This window comes from Bradysia coprophila, unplaced genomic scaffold, assembly GCF_014529535.1.
Source record: "Bradysia coprophila strain Holo2 unplaced genomic scaffold, BU_Bcop_v1 contig_232, whole genome shotgun sequence".
In the NCBI taxonomy this organism is placed as follows: Eukaryota; Metazoa; Arthropoda; class Insecta; order Diptera; family Sciaridae; genus Bradysia; species Bradysia coprophila.
Window position 1 is genome coordinate 18,565,344 of NW_023503493.1, and position 22,944 is coordinate 18,588,287.

Genomic DNA, 22,944 nt, shown 5'->3' on the forward strand with positions numbered 1-22,944 from the left:
CCAGATACGTTGAATTTGTCCTCCATACAAATTGTTCGAAGATTTCGCGATATCACTCTTAAGATATCGTTGAACATTTCTACGGTGAGATTGACTCTTAGAAAGTAGTGACATACTTTTGGCCACGACGTTCTTCAAATCAATTTTTTACCATGAAGCCATGCCTCGCTACTACGTGTTATGAAACTTTTAATTTATTTAATAGCCGTTTAAATAGAGTAAAGGGAAATTGAAAAATAATATTTGTTGAACCCAATTTATGCTTACGACCTCTGCGGATATACGACCTCTGCGTTGTCAAATCAGTTGTCGATCAAAAAGTCCAGACATTTTACTAATTTAAAATAAGTAAAAAAAGAACAATTTTCGTTTCAAATTTACGTCCATGATACCGCGACAATCAATTAGGTTATTTCAGTTACAAATCAGACTTTGTGGCTTTAAATTTAAAACACATCGCCGCTTAACTTATAACTCCTTTCGAGACAGTGGCAGAAGAACAAATTTAATCCTTTAAAGATAGAGTAAAAAAGATTTCAGCTCGTTGTCGTCTTCTACAGACATAATCAATTTACAATTCGTTCTTATACACATTCAGTGAATGATTGACAAGTGTTCACCATTCAAGATTAAAACGAAGAAAATAAATACGATTTCATGATTTCGATCCCTGCACGGTCCACTGAACATACATAATCAAATTTCTTATAGCGCACCTAGATTTATAATATCGAATTACTCACTGAGTATTACCCTGTTCGCCACACTCACCCTTATTATGATGCAACGGAGTATATTATCATGAACAAATTTTTTCGCCGTATTATATACATAAAACGGAGGGAAGGATAAAAAAGAAAAAGATTTTCTCTGTTTAGTGTTATCGTGTCATACTTCATACTTAGTGTTATGTAACAAAATGTCTCCTTAATTCCTTTAATATAAATTGTATGCGATTTGTTGATGGAGAATGATTAAATTCAATATTTGGGCGAATGCTAGAAAGGTAACAAATGCGATTATCAGAGGGTAAAACGATTTGTTTCCTACACATCTGGATTGTAACACCAGACTTCAATAATCAAATTACTTTGGCAGTTATATATAGACTATACTTATGGCTGAGTTATTAGATGTGACAAAACAGAAATCCACCGTAAATCTAATTCTTATCTATCTATGTAGTTCAGTGAAAGGTCTGCTGATGAAGTAGCAAATCAAGAATTTTTAAAGAGAGGTGATGTCTCTTTACAGTCAAAAATTATCAGTCAACAGTTACCCAGACTAAGTTCACCAAGAAATCCTACAATCAAATTCAAATTACTAACCTTATTCAAATTTAATTAAAGTGGTTATTCAAATCCCCTAAAATTTAAGTGAAGTAGTCAAAAGTAGCGCACATGAATTCACTTCCGTAATGAATTAAACTTTTCAGTTTTCTCATTCGAAATTTCCGTCTATCATCTTAAAGCAGTTTGTAAATATCCTATCCTCCGTTATGTGTTTCTATATTACATAGTTAGGTTGATGGGACCATAAAAACCATTAAATTGACCAGTCATATGTTGGCTATTGGTGTTACGATACAAAACCAGACGACGGTGTCGAGAATGTTGGAACAACATGTAAAATGGGGGAGAATTTTGTAACTTTAAATTAACCGTAAAAGGCAATCAACATTCGATACATTCTATGTGATAAGACGTAGAGGCTTTTATAATACACCCAGCCAAGGGATTATGCAAACAGAGTTTCCTCAATGTTCTCTTGTCAATCCTTTTTATGATCCGTTCTTTGTAAGTAACAGTCGATTGTCTAATGTAGAACACTCAGAGCTTTGACGTGTAAACATTCGAGTTAGTCCATTTTCGTCTTTGTATTGTTTTGCATCTTCAAAGAAGTAAAGCCATTCTATGTCATACATAAATATTTAGCAAATGATAATAGTGTAGCATAGTTTGCGTTATTGTCCCATTTGCCTTCCACTTCACATGAAGTGTCTGTTCATTCAGTTTCTATTAAAGAGCTTCACATATGAATAAGATGGATTTGACATTTTCTTGGATATGCAAAGTTTGTGCGGTATTTTCTTATACACAACCAAGAGTAAGAGGTGTTATCGTAGCTTTCCATCTGAGGAAGTTTTCTCGTATAATAAGAGTGTTTGTGGGTTATGGCAAAAAGGAGTCATTTATTTGTTTGATGTTAGTAAATTACCGTGTCTTTGTAGAATGTTTCAAGGATTAATTGGTTTTAGTTAGTTGATTTTAATCATCTAAATGTATTTTGTATATAGCTGAGTAAAGTGAATGAGGAGTGTGAGAGTATGTAGATCGATAATAACGTATTCAATTAGTTTTAGTGGTTGAGCTGCTTAAACTAACATTTTCTTTGAGGTTAGAGCGTTTGATGATTCAGCGGTTTCTGCATTCTTTTTTATTGAACATTCTTTGTGTTAATTTTAGTCAAGAAATTGTATGGAGAAAATTGTTATAGATAAGGGAAATTTACTTTTGTTGATGTATATATGTGAAATCAATATAGTCATAGTCATAAAACAAACTTGAAACACATATTACCCGCCTAATTAGTTCGAATTAAAAATAATTGTTGCTTCGGAAATTAAATGAAATCAGTCGCAAAAGATGGTTAAAGTATAATCTTTTGAATACTTTGGAAATTTATTTCAGTTGAACAACCGTCTCAACACCTCATGACCCCTTTCAAGTCGACCCGTTTAAGGGCATATTTTTTTGAATTGGTCTAATGCCTGAAACTACGATTTTTTCTTGAAACTAGAGTTTTCAGTCTTAAAAATTGTAACGCAACAGACCTTTATTGGCGGAATCTGCCCTCCTGTTGTTCACATATTTTTTTAAGCCGAGTGACTTCATAAGTTACAAAGTGCGAACCAATATGTTAACTTCAACTGATCTTTTGACTTTCATCGAAGATCAATTAAAATCTTGAAAACGTTTCTGACTATACAAAAAAACGGTAAAACTTTTGATTAGTGTGAACTTCACACTGTGAAGGTTTTTAAGTGAAAATTGTTACCTCTAACTACTTAAACACACAAAAATACGCAACTAAAATTGAAAAGATTGGGGGGTTAATGATATTGAAATACAATCATTAAAGCACTCTCTCTATTCCGTGTTGTTACACCAACCATGTGGTTTTTTATTTGATTTTGTTTTCGCATTTAAATTTACCATGCAATACAATCGGATAGATGCAAACAACGACATATGTTACTAGATAAGTTGTATGTAATTGAACAAACAAAACTACTAATTACTTTCGTTGACAAAAAAAAACATTTTAAAACTTAAGATGTTGTGTATCATTGATGACTTAGGGGTATGCTATCATATGAATGTAATATATTCAATAAACATGTCATTCGATTACAATGCGGTAATATAGACAAATCGCAACCGAATCGATTTTATTATATATTTGTTTCACAGCCAGATGAAAGTATAAAAATATTGGGGGTATACACATCTACACATAAACGCATTTATTGTTTGAGGGTAACGCAATAATGAACACTTAATTGTACACGATATGTGTATACGAGATCACCACCATCCAAACGTTATGAGGAAACATTGGAAGTGTGTATGCTGAGTTGAGTTTTCAGATAGATGTTTGAAAACGTTGTCACAGCTTTGGTCAGAAACAGAAATTAAATAGATTGAACAGTGACCATTGCTAATTGGTATTGACATTATCCTATGGTCAATTTTCAATGGGTCTGTCCGTTCAGTTATATTGTTGTTGTTGTTGTTATTGAAGTGTGCAATTAAGGTCTGCAAGACTGGACCATTTGAAGGAGATTTTGAGCACGTTTTCTGTGTATATACAACATATATCATATAAACGTAGCATACGTTCGATGAGTTTTGTTTATTTTCTCATGAGTCTGGTAAATTACGGGTTTGACAAAATGTTGTGGTATTGGTTTTCCTCACGCCGAGATTTAGTGGTCCAGATATAATGTTTTACTAAAGCTGTGAGAATATTATGGTTGTCTTTGTCACTGCAAGTAGTTTAGTATGAAGTAGATATAAACTTATGTTTTAATCTGCCACAAAATATAAAATCAGTTAATGGGTCAGTAGCAGCTGATCATGGTACTATCGATCAATTTGGTCTTTATAGCAAAATGTGTGGTAAAATCTTAGACTAAATTGTAATAGACTGGTCCTACCTATTTAGTCTAAGCTAATAGGTAAAACTTATGAAGTAACAGATCTCGCATCGCACTAGGCCTTCGAATAAAGCAAGTATCAGCGATACAATGGCCGCTTTTAAGACTAAGGGTAAAAATAGGAAAAGACGATTTTTAGTTCGTTTATTATGTTTGTCATGTGTTAATTAGTTTCCTTTCACTTTATAAAGGTGGAGCTTCACTTTTTATACGACGCATTAGAAGAAGCTAATCGTCTTTTCTATCTTTGTCCATACTCATCAGCAGTAAATTATAAATATAGTGAAGACATAGTTATAATTTACTGCTAATGAGTATGGACAAAATTAGGAATTAACTTTTTATTGTAGCTGAAGATATTTGCTCTTCTTCATTTGAAGTGATTTATTTAATATTCAGATCTGAAATCTTTGGTTTATTTTCTGTGAAGCACCAATTTATAATTATCGTTCTTTAACTAAATCAAAATGATACATTGTATGTTAGCTTTCGTCTGACAGTTACGAAAATGGTAATAAATTTTTAATAACACCCAATTTTACTTCTTTTATTTTAATATTATGTGTTTTATTGCAAACCGAAAACCGTCGTTCATCAAAACCATATCATATAAATACACATATTATAACACGTACGTGACCAACTCTTTATTTCGAATTATAAGCATAGAAGAGGAGTAAAAGTATAATGCCGTTTAAAGTATTATTTAGAATATTTTGTAACGTTATGATTGAACTTTATTTATTTTTTGGTATTTTTTATGGATTTTAATGATCTATAAAATGTTACCATTAATTCTTTCTTCTTGTTGGTTTTTCTTTATTTCGAAAATATATTTTTGTGAGAATTCTGTCCATAAAATGAAGATATTTTTTATCAGTTTGTTTTCTATTATTCATCATCGTTGGTTATACCAGATGTTCCACAGAAACAAGGTATGAAGAATGACTGAAATAATAAGTTTATCCAAATAAAAAATCAAAATTTAATGTGAAAACGCTAATAATAATAGAGAACGTTAGCTAAACGGCCGCTAACGCTAATTTCCAGCGCTAAATCCCCCGCTAACGCTAAAATCAACGGTAATGCCCTGTCAATAAATGGCCCAATTGTGAATGCATACACATGGACGACGCAATTTTCGATTTATTATTTTAAAAGGTCATCCGGATCAATATTTTATTACTGCAATCCGTAGATCTAATTTGCAGGAAGGCAGCGACACTGTGCTGGAAAAAATCTATAAACTTTACAATGTGCTGTTCGACGACAAACATCCTCAACTACACAACAAACACGTGGTTAACCTGCAATTGAAACACATGAAATTAATTTTGTGATTATTACTTCCACAATGTGATCGGATCAATATTTTATCAATGCAATTAGTAGATCTGACTTGTAGGAAGCCAGCGGTATTAAGCTGGAAAAGTTTTATTCACTTTTGATTGTAATAAAACGTTTTACGAATGACATTTTCCAACTGCATGTTCGTCGTGTGGAGGATACTATTTGTAACATTAAAAAGAGAATAAAAAGCGTTTCCAGCTTAATACCGCTGGCTTCCATTCAGATCTACTAATTCCATTGATAAAATGTTAATCCGATCACATTGTGGGAGTAATAATCACAAAATTATTTTCAGGTGTTTCAATTGCAGGTTAACCACGTGTTTGTTGTGTAGTGGAGGATGTTTGTCGTCGAACAGCTCATTGTAAAGTGAATAGATTTTTTCCAGCACAGTGTCGCTACCTTACTGCAAATTAGATCTACGGATTGCAGTAATAAAATATTGATCCGGATGACCTTTTAAAATAATAAATGAAAAATAAATCAAAAATTTCGTCGTCCATGTGTATGCATTCACAATGGTGCCATTTATTGACAGGGCATTACCGTTGATTTTAGCGTTAGCGGGGGGTTTAGCGTTGGAAATTAGCGTTAGCGGCCATTTAGCTAACGTTCTCTAATTTTAGCTGACTAATTAAAAAAATTAATTTAAAGTCAACGAAATAAACCGTAAAAAGTCTATTGCTTTGGTATATGCGGATGTTATGTTCCTCGGCTTCAGAGTAATTCATTTTATCTTGAATACGTTAAAAAAAAGAAAAGAGAAAACAAAGCATCCGAAGGGCCAAGGGCGATGTTGATGTGAATTTATTCCTGCGATTTTATTTTATTTTAACAACTCATCATAAAACTTATAAGAGTATTTTATTCGTTTTCATTTTACATTTTTTTACTTGGCTTCCATAAATGAAAAGTTTGTCTAGAAATTTTTTTCGTTTTAATTTGGTTATGTTCTGCTGGGACAATTATACTCCTTTACTTCCTTTGCTTTTCTGCATTTCCATACTTTTATCGTCACTTTAATCATGAAAGTGCTATCATACCTTAAATAAATTTTTAATGATCTCTAAAGAAAAGTATTAAAATGTTAAACGTTTAAATACAGCCCATCTCATAAAAACACGCTGCACCAAAGTGTTAGATGGACCATCGACGAGGTCAAATTTTTAAATAAAAATTTAACTTCACTATGCTAAGGCTTAAAATATTTCTCTTAAAATTCAGACACAATTACATCCAAAATTAAAATCAAGAGTCGTACCAATTCAACAAATATTCACGCCTCATATCTGTTCAAAGCGATTAACTTTGTGCTAAAAAAAACATTGAAAAATGGATACATCGTCCATTGACACATCAACTATGAAAGTCGAATTAAAAAACAAGCCTCCCAGGTTACATCAAATCCATCAAGAAGGCTTATCCAAACTCCCATGACATGATGTTTTTTGCATTTTGTATAAATATCTGCATGTCGATCTATTTTCTAACCGTTTTCGCATAAATTTAAATAAATCGGTTCGGTATCGTATTTGGTTAATGTCGAATTATGGGGATGAGCTGTTGCCATTGCCTTCTTTATTTACCAACCGATAGAAATGTACAGAGACAGTACATGGGGCTGAATGGTGTTTTATAGAAAATCGCTTAATTTTGGTATGAGTTAATTTCAAAGTCAAAAATTTTGAATTAATAAATGGGGGTATGGCACCAAGTAATTTATCATTTTCGCCAGAATAATAATTTATCTGCTGCTCTTTTATGTCGGTTTGATACACTCTGCTGTTAAGTGTTATATATTCTACGAACTACGAATCCACCTACATCAAATTGTAATTACAATGTCAAGTGATTATTTTAATGGGAAAGTTTGTTTCTTCTTGTATATATGGGTGGTGCGCATTCAATGAACAGGATCATGCACGCGAAACAACAATAACGAAAATATTATTGTTATTACCAAAATTCCTAGAAGTTATTAAGGGAAATTTTAATTAGCAGTAAAAATATCAAAATTCATTTAAATGCGAAAGATAATCATTTCAAGTTTTTGTGCAAGTCATAAAAAATAAGTAAAAGTCTAAGATAATTCCGTTTTTGTTAATTATCTTCGGATAAAATGAATTACTGGTAACACAGCCATCCTCCCCTGCACAATTTTTTTTGTTTTTGTTTCACTTAGATATAGGATATACAACATAATAACAGTCACAGGGTAAGTATAAGCTTTCGGAAATGAACAGAGTGTTTCGAAATGCACTAATAAAAATTGCAAATAAAATGTTATTATTATGTTATTATCGGGCATTAATTGCTTTGTGTACATGGCTAAGCAATATTATGGTGAGGTGACGATGAGTAAGTAGAAAATAACTTACTTTATGATTATATACTGCGAACTACTAGCATTATTAGAGTCAGAGGTTACGTCGTCGTTAATTACACTCAATATAACTTATTCTTTCTCATTTTTACATTAATTACGATTAAATGTTACATACAACAAAGATAATAATGGTAGAAAGGTAGTTTTTCCAGGAACAACATCCATATCTTCGTATCCTCTTTAGCTGGCTAATAGCCAGATTCTGTAAACTACACGCGGAAATTAAAGAAAATTCTTCATTTTAAGTTAAAAATTGATTGATTGTTTTATCGATGGTCGACGAAATTGAATTAATTGATTTTTTAGATGGCTTAGAAGATGACTGATTGAACCGTCAAAAGCTCGGTATAATGATTATAGTCGTGTAAACAAACGAACTCTTGGATCTATATTTTGTCGAACCTGCCATATAACAGTCAATCAATTAATTCCTCCAAAAAATTCAAGCAAATGAATCGCGATGTGTTACACAATAGCAACCAATATGCTAAGAAGATTACCTAGTGTATGATGAAAAATCTTTTTCTGTATACGTGAGAGTGTATTGGTGAGCTATGATATGAATCGGACGGTAGGGAAAGTAAACGGTCGAGAAGAAAAGTAACGGTTGGGAAGGAAAGCACCAACACACTCACTATTACAGAAAAATATCTTTCAAAATACCCCAATACACACTCGATGTGTGTTTTCGCTTGGGCTTCGCCCGCGCGTGCACACACATCTTGTGTGTATTGGGGTATGTTGAAATATACTATTACTTCATTAGCTTGCGAGTGAATAAGTAGCCATATTTCATAGTAGACGTTCTTGCCTTAGTGGAAGTGGGAAACATCTTCCGAAACACCCTATGCGTGCGTATACACTGTAAGTAGAGAAGTTAATTGCATTCTTGTTCGGAAAAACGTAATTTTTATAGTAAACATACGATGGAGTCTTTTTTCGCAACTCATGAAAATAGACTCCATCGAACCTATAGCAGGAAATTTTAAATTGAGAGTCTGATTAAAAGCTTCACATTTTATCGGAGAGAATCCTCTCACGTATAATCAGTTACCATGAACAAAGGGCATGACAAAATGTTAATCAACCAGAGAATCATAAAATATAATTATAGAAATCGAACTCAACGTAATAGTACGTACACAAATACATGCAAGTTCTTTAATTCTGCTCGCATAAATATAGAATTTAATTTTGTAATAGCATTACTGCTGAAGCTTTACTCACGTGACATGGAACGATTTAATAAAATTTCAGTTAGCTATTAGCGCCATACAAATCAATGAAAATCCCAATATACATGATTTGAACATGCTTTCTGGCAATACATATAATACAATCACCGCGATTGGTGCCACAAAACTACTGTGAAATATTTTGAATAATTTTCTCTGAAACGTTAAATTTGTTATTCACATTACAGCCCATAAAGCGACTGATTTCAATTTACTTGAAAATCAAAAATTTCTGTTTCTAAATCCTCAGCGCTAAATGAAATTGATGGCGATTCCAGTAGAATTGGTGCCATCTAAACAACATTTACTAATTTATATTGACTCGCTGTATGTGTACCTAACCATTTGTGGCTTTATATTGCCAAAATTATTTCGCTCAATATTCGTTTCGATCATCATCGCAGACAGGTAATTCAATTACGCTTGAAAACTATACAAAGGTTTTTGAAAGGTATCATTGTTTAAAGTATTTTTTCATATGTTGATTTAAAATCTTGTACTTCAATTTTTTTAAATATGTATTTTACTATAGGAAAATGATGTTTAGAAACTAAAAAGAAATGTAATAGAGTTTGTCCATATTTTAGTACATTCTGTCATAAAATTACTGCTGTCACTGCGCTTATTTTCATGTGAACCAACTTCATATGGTGTTATTTGTTCTATAATGACAAATGTGAAGTTGATTCACATGAAAATAAGCCGCAGAGAATGAAGTACTATGAAAAAAGTGGCGCCTCTACAGGCCAACCCACTTGTCCCATATATTAACCATATTAATAGAGCTTAGCCGTATGTGACAGGTGTTCCATAGTTGACAATAGATCACATTAAATCGAATTACATCTTTGGGAGTAAAATTATAAACTGATGTTGTTACAAGAATATTCTGAGAATAACAAAAAAAAAACGTTTCCATCAAATCTACCCACATAAAAGACGAAAACCTAGAGCTGAAATTTTTTTCGCATGACAGAATTTCTATGCTGTTGTTCCAAATGAAACAACTATAATCTAATAATGATTTTCTAATACACCGCGCTAAGGCTGTCTAATTTAATGATACCGTAGACAACCGCATTTCACTTTGTGTGCAAAGAGACACAACAAATAAAATCCGAATAAACAAACGAAAAACCTATAATTCACTATTTTTGTGTTAAAATATTACTTTCGATGGACATTGTCACTCTACAACCGAAGTAAATTTATATTTACCTCAATTATAATGCCACGTGACTGTGGCCACGTGTCACATTAATGACCTTGCAGAATTTAAGTAAAAATGTGTAAATGGATCGCGGTATTCAATATCATTACAAACAATATTCTCCTATTGATAACACATTAACGGGCGGTTCCGTCATTGTTATTTGATGCGAGACCAAACATCAATATAAAACGCTTCGTTGGAGTATATAGATTTGATGACTGACCCCAGGATTTGACGATGATCGACTGATATTATATTCAATATTCAAGAAAAATTTCGACTTAGAGAATAAAAACGGATTTGAATAATGTGGCAGCTGTTCATGTTTTTGTGACATGATTATGGCCCTTCATTGCGTATAGTAGTTCTATAATTCGGCGAATCAGCTTTGGCAACAGATCTACGATAACAGTATAGGATTTTTACGAACGGTTTAAAGAGATGTAGCCGATTCCTCTTCTTTAACAAAATACATGTTAAAAGAAATGCAGTAAAAGATCAGTAAAAGATCGTTAAATAGTTCAAAAATACCTATACCAAATGAAGTAATGGATTCTCAGATCACCTAATGATATGCTTACCGCCTCTTAATGGTTAGTTAATGCAGCTCCAATTCAGTTTCTTTTGCAGATAAATTGCAATATTTGAAGGTACATATACCGAAATTGTTTATTTTATCGCATCTTGAATGTAATCGTAGACCAGTAAGGATTTAGTTACAAGTGCATTGACGTGAAATTATAATATAGAAAATTCGTGTAAATCAATTAACAATAGCAAAATGAAAATTCAATTTGTTTCAATGGTTTTTTCAGTATAAAATAATAAACTCAACGCGTCATTCAACACATACAATATTACAAAAATTATATATAAAATTAATAATGTAAACATGCAAATCTATTCAATCAAAGCACCTAGCAGGGTAATAGAGGATTTTACACGTCAAATAGAGTAGTTTTTTGATACCAATAATACCATTAGCAGCCTTAATGGTAATTTTGCAATGACATTATGAAAAAAAAGGTATGGAAATATTCGCATACTTCGATTGAAGTACTACTTTATTTTTTTCTACTACCCTGCTAGGTGCTTTGATTCAATTCAAAGAAATTCTATCCAAATCAGATTATGATAATGTTACAGCGTGGTGTAGGCAGTTGTGTGCGATGTGATGGTAAATTTCTTTCGATAGATGCACAGATTTATGCAGACGGACTAGTCAATTAACCACACCCCTACTGAACCAAAATAAAGTTTTACCGAAAATGCACCCAAAAATTGATTGCTGTTCTAAATAGAGGGACCCTAGGGGAGTTCAAAACGATGGTCCGTTAAGCTGGACCAGATGCTTCCTCATCCCATACATTTTTTTTCTTAGTTGTATGGGGTTGGAGTAGCATCTGGTCCAGCCTAACGGACCATCGTTTTGAACTCCCCTAGGGTCCCTCTATTTAGAACAGCAATCAATTTTTGGGTGCATTTTCGGTAAAACTTTATTTTGGTTCAGGGGGGTGTATAACTCCGACTATGCCAAATATTATTTCTCATTCTGGTATAGTATAGAAAGTAATACAATGTATACAATACTGGAACTTTAGAGCCTCGGCCAATAACGGATTTGTTCCACAGTTTTTCCGGCTCTTTCCATCCCCGAAAGTTTTGGTTGTCCTCCCACATAACTCGGCGGTTCGTTGATGGTAAATTTTCAGAATCTGTAAAAATCGTCTATCAGCGGACGCCTGAGTTTCTATGGCGAACGAATAAAACTTGCTGGAGACGATAGAGCGTGAAAAACTATGGAACAAATCCCTTATTGGCGGAGAAAATTTTTTGTGGAAATCTCCGTAGAATATGAGTTTGAAATTGCAAACCTCCGCCAATTGCAATAGTTTTGTATGACCATTGACCAGTTACCTCAGATCAAATTTTTAACACTGAGGCAATAGAGAAAGGATCATTCTAATGCATGAAACTACGATTTTTTCTTGAAAATAGAGTTTTCAGTCTTAAAAATTGTAACGCAACAGACCGTTATTGGCGGAATCTGCCCTAAAGAGAAAATTATTGTTTTAATATTTTACGTGTTACGGCATGTTTCATTAGAGAACGTCAGATTTTTTTAACGCTAAATGCCACACACTAACGGTAACACTAAATCTGTACGTTAACGGTAAATGCCTACGATAAAGGCAGCATTAATGAGTAAATTGACGTCATGTTGCTTTTAAGTTTAACATCTCTGAGGCCGGCAATATCGGATACTTTTTCATCTCTGAATATATCAGCAATCTCTGTTTGAAATTTTAAAATTAATTCATTGCCATTATTCTAAGGTCCATTAATATGAGATTCGTCATTTATTATTTTTTTTTATATTTTTTGCGCAGCAAATTTATAAATGTGTTTTTGGTTTGTTAATCCTTTTGTTGATTATAACTTTATTGGAAAATCAAATAAAATTGTTTTGTGGGAAGGTGGCTGATTCGGACGAAAATTTGGAATTAAACTCAAACCGAGAATGTCATAATTGTACTGCTAGTAATAATTTATGGCCAGATGAGCTTACAGATAATCTAGACAATTTAAGTCCAACGGTTTAGGTTTCCTTTACTTCAATTGATTATTACTGTACTAAAGCCGAATATTGTATCTTTCGATTTATATTAACATTATATCAATAATTCAACAGTTTCAATTCAAAATAAAATATAAACTTTCCGAAAATAGGACCATAAATTCCCCCATGAACAATATGTCAAGGAATCCATAAGGTGATGTATTACCAAAACGCTAGTGTTTAACTTTATTGATGTGTGTTCTCTTGGATTTGTAATATATTGCAATTTGAAAGAGTCCCCTGAGCCGGACGAAAATGGATTCGAATGAATGTTTTTTTGGTAAGTTCTTCTTGGGCTGGTCAATTCGATTATAATATTAACATTTCTTGTCAAAATAAATAATTTACCTGTTTTTTATATATTATGGCTGAGGTTGAGGATTTACATGGGGACGAACGATACAACGTTCACGTCGAGTATGAGTTTAGGTAAGTTCGTTTAAACTAACGCTTTTTGCAAAAAAAAACTTACAAAACAATTAACTCATTTATTGATACAGAAAATGATAAAGGACAAAGCAGTTGAGCCACTTTTTTCCACTCTGCGTATAATAATGCTCAGTGTGATTTTATTATCTTTTTGGGGGCTTTGGTTTTGATATTTTTTATTGAATGTGTATTGAAGGTGTTATCTCCTTAACGCATAAAGTTGCGAGGAAAATATAGGAAAATCTGGTGAGAGAATAAATTGAATTTCATGCACATGTGATCATATCAGATTTAGCCAATTTTGACCACAATTTTTTGTGCTTTTATATCTTCTTATAACATTTCTATGTATGCATATAAATAGTATGCACATCCCACATTGTTATTATAAGTTTGACGAAGGGAAAATGTGTAAATTTGTGTATTGAACGTTTACACTGTAAATGTTATACGTACAAGCTTAGGTCGAGAGTTGACTTATTTGTACTAATAAAATAGTATGATTAAGAGACTTAACAGAAACTCTTAGGTTTAAAACAAAAACGTCAAATAACACAGGATAAAAGTCCTTATTTAGTTGGTGGAATCATTCATCAAAATCTCGTTCTTAACAGTGTATTTATTCAACTATAGTAATCATATGTGTAGATTCCTTATATCCAGTCAATAAAGATTGAGAAGGGTAACTTTATGCACGGAGAAGAAGAAATAAAAAAAATCACAAAAGGAACATACAATAGGGTATCAAAAGCAATGAAAAACTATGTGTGTGCAATACGTGTAACTATGGTTAAAGGGAGGAATTTAGGATACAAAATGACACCATTTTTTACAAAAAAATAATAAAATTGCTGCATAGAAATACAGTACGTATTGTGTTGTTATGCGTGATATCAACTTATTCCCTTGACTGAAAGTCAGGGTCTTACACCAGAAAATACCGAAAAATGTGGGTAACAAAAAGGTTCACTGTGATTGAAAATGTATGAAATGCTATGAAAAACGTTAAATGTGGGTAACAAAAAATCGTTGAGGGCACGATAACTTGAGTAATTTTTAACCAATTTGGATGATTCTTTTTTTTAAATACGTGGAATTAAAATCCCGAGGCTAAGTTCGAAGGTGGGCTATGTAGGACTACGGATCTGGAAGCTATCCGAGAAAAACGGGATTTTATACTGTTGATCATAGCCTCAATTAAAAAAGATTACTTTGATGAAATTAGATTTTGTTTGGTAGTGTGGGTAAATCATATAAGTTTATTTTCGACGTGCAAGAAACTAGTAGGAAGAATAATTTCATCATTCGATGCCCATCTTCTAACGTGTAAACATCTCTTGATAACAACTTGATAGTTGACTAACAACTTGATAGTTGACTATCAAATTTGATAGTTGCCCATCAAATTTGATAGTTGATTATCACATTTGATAGTTGACTAACAACTTGATAGTTGACTATCAAATTTGATAGTTGCCTATCAAATTTGATAGTTGACTAACAACTTGATAGTTGACTAACAACTTGATAGTTGACTATCAAATTTGATAGTTGACTAACAAATTTGATAGTTGACTAACAAATTTGATAGTTGCCTATCAAATTTGATAGTTGACTAACAACTTGATAGTTGACTATCAAATTTGATAGTTGACTAACAACTTGATAGTTGACTATCAAATTTGATAGTTGCCCATCAAATTTGATAGTTGACTATCAAATTTGATAGTTGACTATAAAATTTGATAGTTGACTAACAACTTGATAGTTGACTAACAACTTGATAGTTGACTATCAAATTTGATAGTTGACTAACAAATTTGATAGTTGACTAACAACTTGATAGTTGACTAACAAATTTGATAGTTGCCTATCAAATTTGATAGTTGACTAACAACTTGATAGTTGACTATCAAATTTGATAGTTGACTAACAACTTGATAGTTGACTATCAAATTTGATAGTTGCCTATCAAATTTGATAGTTGACTAACAACTTGATAGTTGACTAACAAATTTGATAGTTGCCCATCAAATTTGATAGTTGATTATCACATTTGATAGTTGACTAACAAATTTGATAGTTGCCTATCAAATTTGATAGTTGACTAACAACTTGATAGTTGACTATCAAATTTGATAGTTGACTAACAACTTGATAGTTGACTATCAAATTTGATAGTTGCCCATCAAATTTGATAGTTGACTATCAAATTTGATAGTTGACTATAAAATTTGATAGTTGACTAACAACTTGATAGTTGACTAACAACTTGATAGTTGACTATCAAATTTGATAGTTGACTAACAACTTGATAGTTGACTAACAAATTTGATAGTTGACTAACAACTTGATAGTTGACTAACAACTTGATAGTTGACTAACAAATTTGATAGTTGACCAACAACTTGATAGTTGACTATCAAATTTGATAGTTGACTATCAAATTTAATAGTTGACTATCAAGTTGTTTGTCATTTATCAAGTAGGTAGTTTTTTATTCCCTTTACAACCACATCTTACGCCAGCAAAATGCCTGTTATCAAATTAGCACACTTTGATTAAAAAGTGTAAGAAATTTTAATAAAGTTTTTTTGCAGGCAATATAAAATGAATTATCTCAACTATTTTTTGAAGATTTTTTTTTTAAATTCATGGAATTAAATGAATCAAAGAGAATATTGTAACAAATTTACGAGTGTGAAGTTTGCGGCCAGAGCGAAGCGAGGGCCGTAATTCACACGAGTCGTGACATTTTATTCACGATTGAAGGTTTTGTGAATGGGAAATCGAGGGATTATTTTTTCTCGGTCTACCAATAAATTTCTCCTTTTACAAATATTTTTAATCCCTTTACCATTATAGAGTGGTACCAATTTACCGAAAATATTGGTAAACTGAGTTATTTTTAACGATGAACCAAAAACTAATTAAGTTCATTTATTACCATGTCACCATGTGAAGGTGTATTAAGTACCGGGGAACTTCCTTTTTTTACGCAAAAGTGTAAGGGAAGAACATCTATCCCACTTTTTTATTTTGTGAAAAAGTCCTCGTTCCACATTCACAAAACAAGCTTCGCATCTACTCTGATGTAACAAAAAGGCAATCAAACAGAATAATAGACAGCTCATACGAGTGGGAAGTTTACGGCCAGAGCGAAGCGAGGGTCGCAATCTACACGAGTCATATTTTATTTATGATTTGAGGTTAATTGAAAATCTTGAAAATTGAAAATTTTTAAGAAAATTGAGAGCTCAAAAAGTGGTCAAAAATAATTCCACCTTACCCTCGATGAAAAAAAGAGGTTACCAAGAAAAAAAAATTGTCAAATTTTACTGTCATTTGCGTGGAGTCATTAATATAGTAAATATATTATGTATTAAATGTGACAATTTTTCATGAATACGTCAAAAATACATCTAGAAAAGTGTCAGTCGAGGGACCTGACCCGCCCAAAAGGTGGGACCTAGTATGTTCTTTTTATAGTAAATTGGGAATTTTAAATTTTTGACAGATTGTACGGATATCGATACCCTATAATAATAATAATAACCAGAATAGAAAAAAGATGAAAGAATATCAAATTATCTAGTCCTTTTATATGTGACTGATATTTTTGAACGTAAATTTTCAGTTTTATTGAATGTGCTGTCATTCGATTTAAATAATGAGGTCGTAAAAATATCCTTTTATTTGATTTAATCTGAATGATTCCAAATTGAATATAGCCATTGGGTATGCTCTTATTATAATATGATATATGCGAATGGAGCACATGAGAAGGTAATAATATTTGTGTGCATACTGCGGGAGATCGAATTCAAAGGACTGATTTGTTTCAACAAATGTTTGCTCGTGCAAAAAATTATTTCTGAGTTTATTTAAGAATTTGTTTTATCTCGCCTTTATGGTCAAATACAATTTTGTAAGCATAAAAACAAATATCACATACGGATGGAAAAGAGATTGGGCTTTAGGCAAATGGTCATTCAATTATGATTATTATTATTATTAATTAATGTGCTGAGGCAGGGAAGATTATGATTTTGGGGGACCGATAAATGGTTATGAAAACTTATCACTTGCCACCGTCGAACTATCAATCCGGGTTCATTTTATGTTAGTGATTACCGATGAGTTATTGATAATAATTAATTAAGTAATAGATTTTGGTGATACGTTTGCCGGATAAGAGATTAATAATTTTTTCGGTTTTTCTTCAATTGAAAATAGATTTGTTACACAATGTGTAACACACATTTTACTATAAATTCCATTTGGTCGACCGGATCTGCTAAATTGTTCACTATACGTTCGACTCATGCACTTATTTTTCACATTTACCAAAGCGATCGATTAAAAACTGAAGTGAAAAAATTGGCCTAAAATTGGAATTTAAATTCGAATCCTCTGCAAATCCCACACAATATAATAACAATCATTTCATTATCGTCACCGAATTGTTCATTATGTTATTTTAATGTGTAATTATAAGTAAATAAGTAATACTATTCCTCTGTAAATGTAAATGAGTTACAACACAACTGTCATTGCTTCGTTTACATATGCGCTTAATTAACATTTCACAAAAATTGCCGTCGGCATTTCTCATCCAATTTCTCTTTGTTGGAATACCTTGGAAAATTTCGAAATGTGTAACACCAAGATAATAATCAAATATTGAACGAGATCCTTATGATCCAAGCACAAAACTATGATGTGATGATACACATTATTATCTATGTGAATGTTACGCTTACACATAAAGTTGAACGATTCAATCTATTAATGTTCCATATGAATTTTAGCATACATCAGATATATTCTGTGGTAATACGTTAAAATGAACATAACTCATCTGACTGAGGGTGATAAATTATACATCATGCGTGTGGAATCTCGACGTAAATATCGTATGTATGCGGCAATTCATTTACAGCATAAATATGTGCCGACTGTACTATTTAATTGTAAAACGATTTGTAATTCAAATAGCTTTTAGACAAATTACTCAACAATAATAATCTATTCCATTTGGTATAAGCAAAACTTCTAGTTAATGTAATTGGTGGTTGTGGAGAACTATCGTCATAATATCAACCGCCAAGGGTAAACAGCCCTTGTCAAGTTTGCGACAACGGTTTTGAAAATCCCAATGGATAATCCTTGAGTAAAATCAAAATCTTTGTTCTTATAGCTTCATTCTTCTTGGTAAGTCTTGATTTGGTAGAATGTTTTTTATACCCTTTGGTCACCCGAATGATTTCTGCGGTTGTTGTATGCAAAATTATTGGTTGGTTGGTTTAAACCTTTCAAAAGATGTTCTAATCAAACAATTTTCGAAGAGCAAGTACTCATAAAAAGCTATTTTGTTACTTATTACATAATGGACATATTGAACACCAGCAAATTAACGTCGCTTACAACTTATGATGTCGACACGACTAAATGTTCATAGACCACTTTACATTGTTCAAATTACAAAGTCATGCAAACAGTTTAAAGGACTACGAATGCGTGTGGTTCAATTGAAAAATATGTGCACGCGTTCCACACGTCTTCGCTTTTATTTTAACAGGACCTTCATGAATAATTTCTCAAATATTTAATTTAATTTCAAGTGTTTGATATAACTATCGACATGGGGTAAATATTGATGTTCGGTTGGTGAGTTTGTTTTGGGTATTGTTACATATTTTTCAAGATCTAAAAAACTAAAAAAAAATATTCTCACCAAGTTTCCTGCTGACTTTTACAATTCGAAACGTGTTGAAAAGAAAATTAACAAATAGGCGTGCGTTGAGGTTAATAAAACTATTTACATTGTAATCGTTGAATATATTTTTGATGAAGAATAGAATGAATTATTATTGAATATATAACAAATGTCCTTTTATTTGCCGGTTATTTATTGTTCGCTTGCGTACTCTTTGGCTGATTTTACATTTTAAATGGGCATTGCCATATTGACCTCTTATAAATGCACCTTTCATTTTCAATTTATTTTTCCTTTACTGTCGGAAATTGTAAGAAGTTAAAATCCAATTCTCTTTATTCATTATGCATTACCAATGTCAAGACGTGTGTGTATCTTAACGTGGATATCGAATGTGGGATAAATAAAGAGGATTGGATTGTAATTGCTGAAGACGTAACTTCTTTCATTTCTCCCACAGTAAATTGCAAACAAAATGCCATACTTTCTGCGAAGCTTTGTATGCAAAAACAATTTGTCTCATTTTGAAAGATTTAAATTTATTTGGAGACACATTTTTCCATAAAGAAAAAAATCTTAAATCCTAATATACCAATCTGGTATACTGGCACAATAACAAAGAGATGCAATTTCCTTTACGATTTTCAATGCAAAAGTGATATACGCGAAAAATATAAATCACATGTGCGCTTCATACTTCAAGAAGATGCGGGAAAAGGAAATAAAAACGTATAAGATTCAATTCGGTACAATTAAACCGTGTCGTAGCACATTCTTCAAAAGAATTACAAATTCTCAAATAAGTTCACATTTTAGTCCGAACATTTCAAACTACAAACTTGATGTAAGCGTACCGCCAAATTTTTCAGTAGTTCAACAAACTAATCCGCGCCGAGTTAATACTGCAAAATACGAACACAAAAACAAATTGACAATATAATAGTATTACAGTTGATCGTAAATAAATCTAAATGTGAGACTAAAAATCCACGTGCTTCACTAAGTCCTGGGAGCGATCCTGAAGACATGGACCTAATCTTTTTTGGGCTAAACGGCATACTTTCGTTCACTTTTCAAGAATATTTGAGAATTTTTAATTCTTTTGAAGAATGTGCTGCGACGCGGCTTAATTGTACCGAATCGTATGATTTTTTATTGCCTTTTCTCGCATCTTTCAAGAAAAATTCAATAAAAATTTGCATGATGTGTTATTATCAAACTTCCGCGGCGTAAGCATTTTAGTATATCGTCTTATTATTGTTACTTTGCATATATCGTGCATTTTTGAGTACTAGCGTACATGCATAGTCAACCCTTAATACAACATCGATAAAAAATATTTCTTTCAGAACCAACATCGTGTTCAAATTATATTCAAATTTGCCTTTGTTTGAGATTCTTCGTTTCAGTTATTTCTTTCAATTTTCACGATATAAATATTTATGTGTCGCATGTACTCCACAACAACACTTGCTGTTTACAATGCAATTATGTTGTTGTTCAAGAAATCATCATATATCCCGAAGAATGTTTGTTTTGTTTGGAATGTTGTTACGCAAACGTTATTTCGACTTTAAATAAGGTTATCAATTCTTTTAGTTATGGGGATGGTTTGCTTTTTGGCCTTAAGGTGTTTTACTGTTTTATACCGAATTGATGTAGAATAATTTTTGAAGTAGCTGCTTCCGTTGAATCTAATATATTATGCAAAGAGATGAGTTATGTGCTGCATATAAAATATATTCAGGATGGCATAACATCCTTTCTTGCGTTTTATTTATATATGAAGAAAATTTATTCATTTTGCTACGCTCTTGTCGTAGTTGTTTCTTCTCCCATGCTCTTATTAGAAAATAAACGGGAAAAAACCCATCTGCAAAAGCATCTTTTTGCATTAATATGTGAATTTGACAATCTATGCACTGAAATCTTCCGTATAATTTATTTTCGACTTTTTTCCTCTATTGTTCTATTTGAAAATGTCATGAACTTGTATGGCAGAACATTGATTTATATCCACTTGTGTTCAAATTGTAATTTATTACCGAAACTGATTTAAATAATTTTAGAAAAGGGTCGGTCGGTCATTTGTTTTGTCTTTTTTCTTACTAAAAGTATCCAATTGTTTCGTATCAGATTAACCCTTGCAACAGGACACTGGCCGATTTACACTGAACACGAAGAGCATATGAATATTAAAGTCACAATAGACATTTCAAATGTCAACAATAAAGACCATCACATAGAAGATGCATGAGTTCAGTGTGGACACAAACACTTAAATTAAATTGCTAAAATACAATGGCCGATGGTGACCATACAGGGGAGTGTTAAAAAGCAGAGAAAAATTAAAAAGCGTATTTCCCTAGGGAAATGCTTGATGAAAATTTTGGATATTTGGCACAAATGACGTTCTTATTAGACACACTTTCAATTTTCAATTTTTTTGCTCAATAAGCATAAAATTGAATTCGACAAATTATGATTGTCACATTGTAAATTAAAGCGAGACAATTTTGATTTTCATTGTTGTTTTTTCAATTGTGGAGATTTTGTGTAAGGCATGTGGATGAACGAACCATATCGCGATAATGAGAATTTCGATTTTTATACTACTCATATACAACTCATCATATACGCTACTTCTACAATTACAATCTATTACTACAGCACCTACAGCATCACAAACATCTGCTTTCTTGTTAAAAGTTGACAATAAAGTTTTCTACTGTGAATTACTTGATTTGTTGTGCTAAAGGATCGACATATACATATCATTAAAATGGTAATTTCATATGAGTTTTGATACGGCGAGCAAACATGACAGCCACATTTCAAACAACTGAACCGAAATTTCGAGATTTCTTTTAGGGTTCTGTAACACCGCTCTCGGTATTATTAAAATAAATTACTATCCAAAATCGGACAAAATGTAGCACATAGTTTCCATTTTCCTGTCGTACAACATCAACAAAGTTTATGTTTTCCTGCCAACAATTTGTACGTAATAAGGCTTTTCGAAACACACGTTCTAAAATTGGCAACTTTGTTGCACTTATATTCCATGTCCATGGTTGTATAATATATAAGGAGTGTGTGCTCCCAGAGTAAGTATGAGTGTAAGTGAAGTTTTCAACAAAGGACGTTAATAAAGTTGGCATTATAATTATTGTTCTCTTTCGTTTATTCGTTGATAGTAATCCTGTATGGAGTTATATATGCATGATGATGTTACTGTTGGAATGGTGCACATATACGGTGTATGTTTGCAGTGTACATACAAAGAGAACTTTAATTAAATTATTGTGTTATAATCGTCGAGCGTAAATAATATGTTGGACAATTTCGAGTCAATAACTATTCCGAGTGTACAACCCTTTTTGGATTTTAATTAATGTTCCCGAGTAACGAGGTTCAGAAGTGTGTTAATAATAAATATGAAACAGCCTGTGTGATCATTGAGAGAGTAATTGGAATAATGACAAGCCATTGAAGTTGTTTCATCGTTTCTACTCCAAAAAAATGGGAAACTGATAATTTTCTATCCATAACTCGTAATTGAATCATCTATGGAAAAAATGTAATTGAATCAACAAAAGCACACACTCATCAAATGTGTATATAAAGTAAACACACACCCCATGTCAAACCATACTCATTCATTCGATCTTTTAACACGTTTTCTCAATTTTTTATCATTTTCGTTCAAAAACAAACATTTTTCCATTTCAAAAATGTGTACACACCATTTCTTCGTGTGAACGATGTAAGCA

General features: G+C 32.1%; 1 long non-coding RNA gene across 1 annotated transcript in view; it reads right to left on the minus strand.

Moving 5' to 3' along the window:
- LOC119077164 overlaps positions 1–22,021 on the minus strand; it is a 78,945-nt gene extending 56,924 nt beyond the window's left edge. The window contains exons 1-2 of the long non-coding RNA XR_005087756.1: positions 22,003–22,021; positions 917–923 (exon numbers count right to left, since the gene is read on the minus strand). This is a non-coding gene — a long non-coding RNA (uncharacterized LOC119077164). The remainder of the gene's footprint in view (positions 1–916; positions 924–22,002) is intronic.
- Positions 22,022–22,944: the final 923 nt, after the last annotated feature.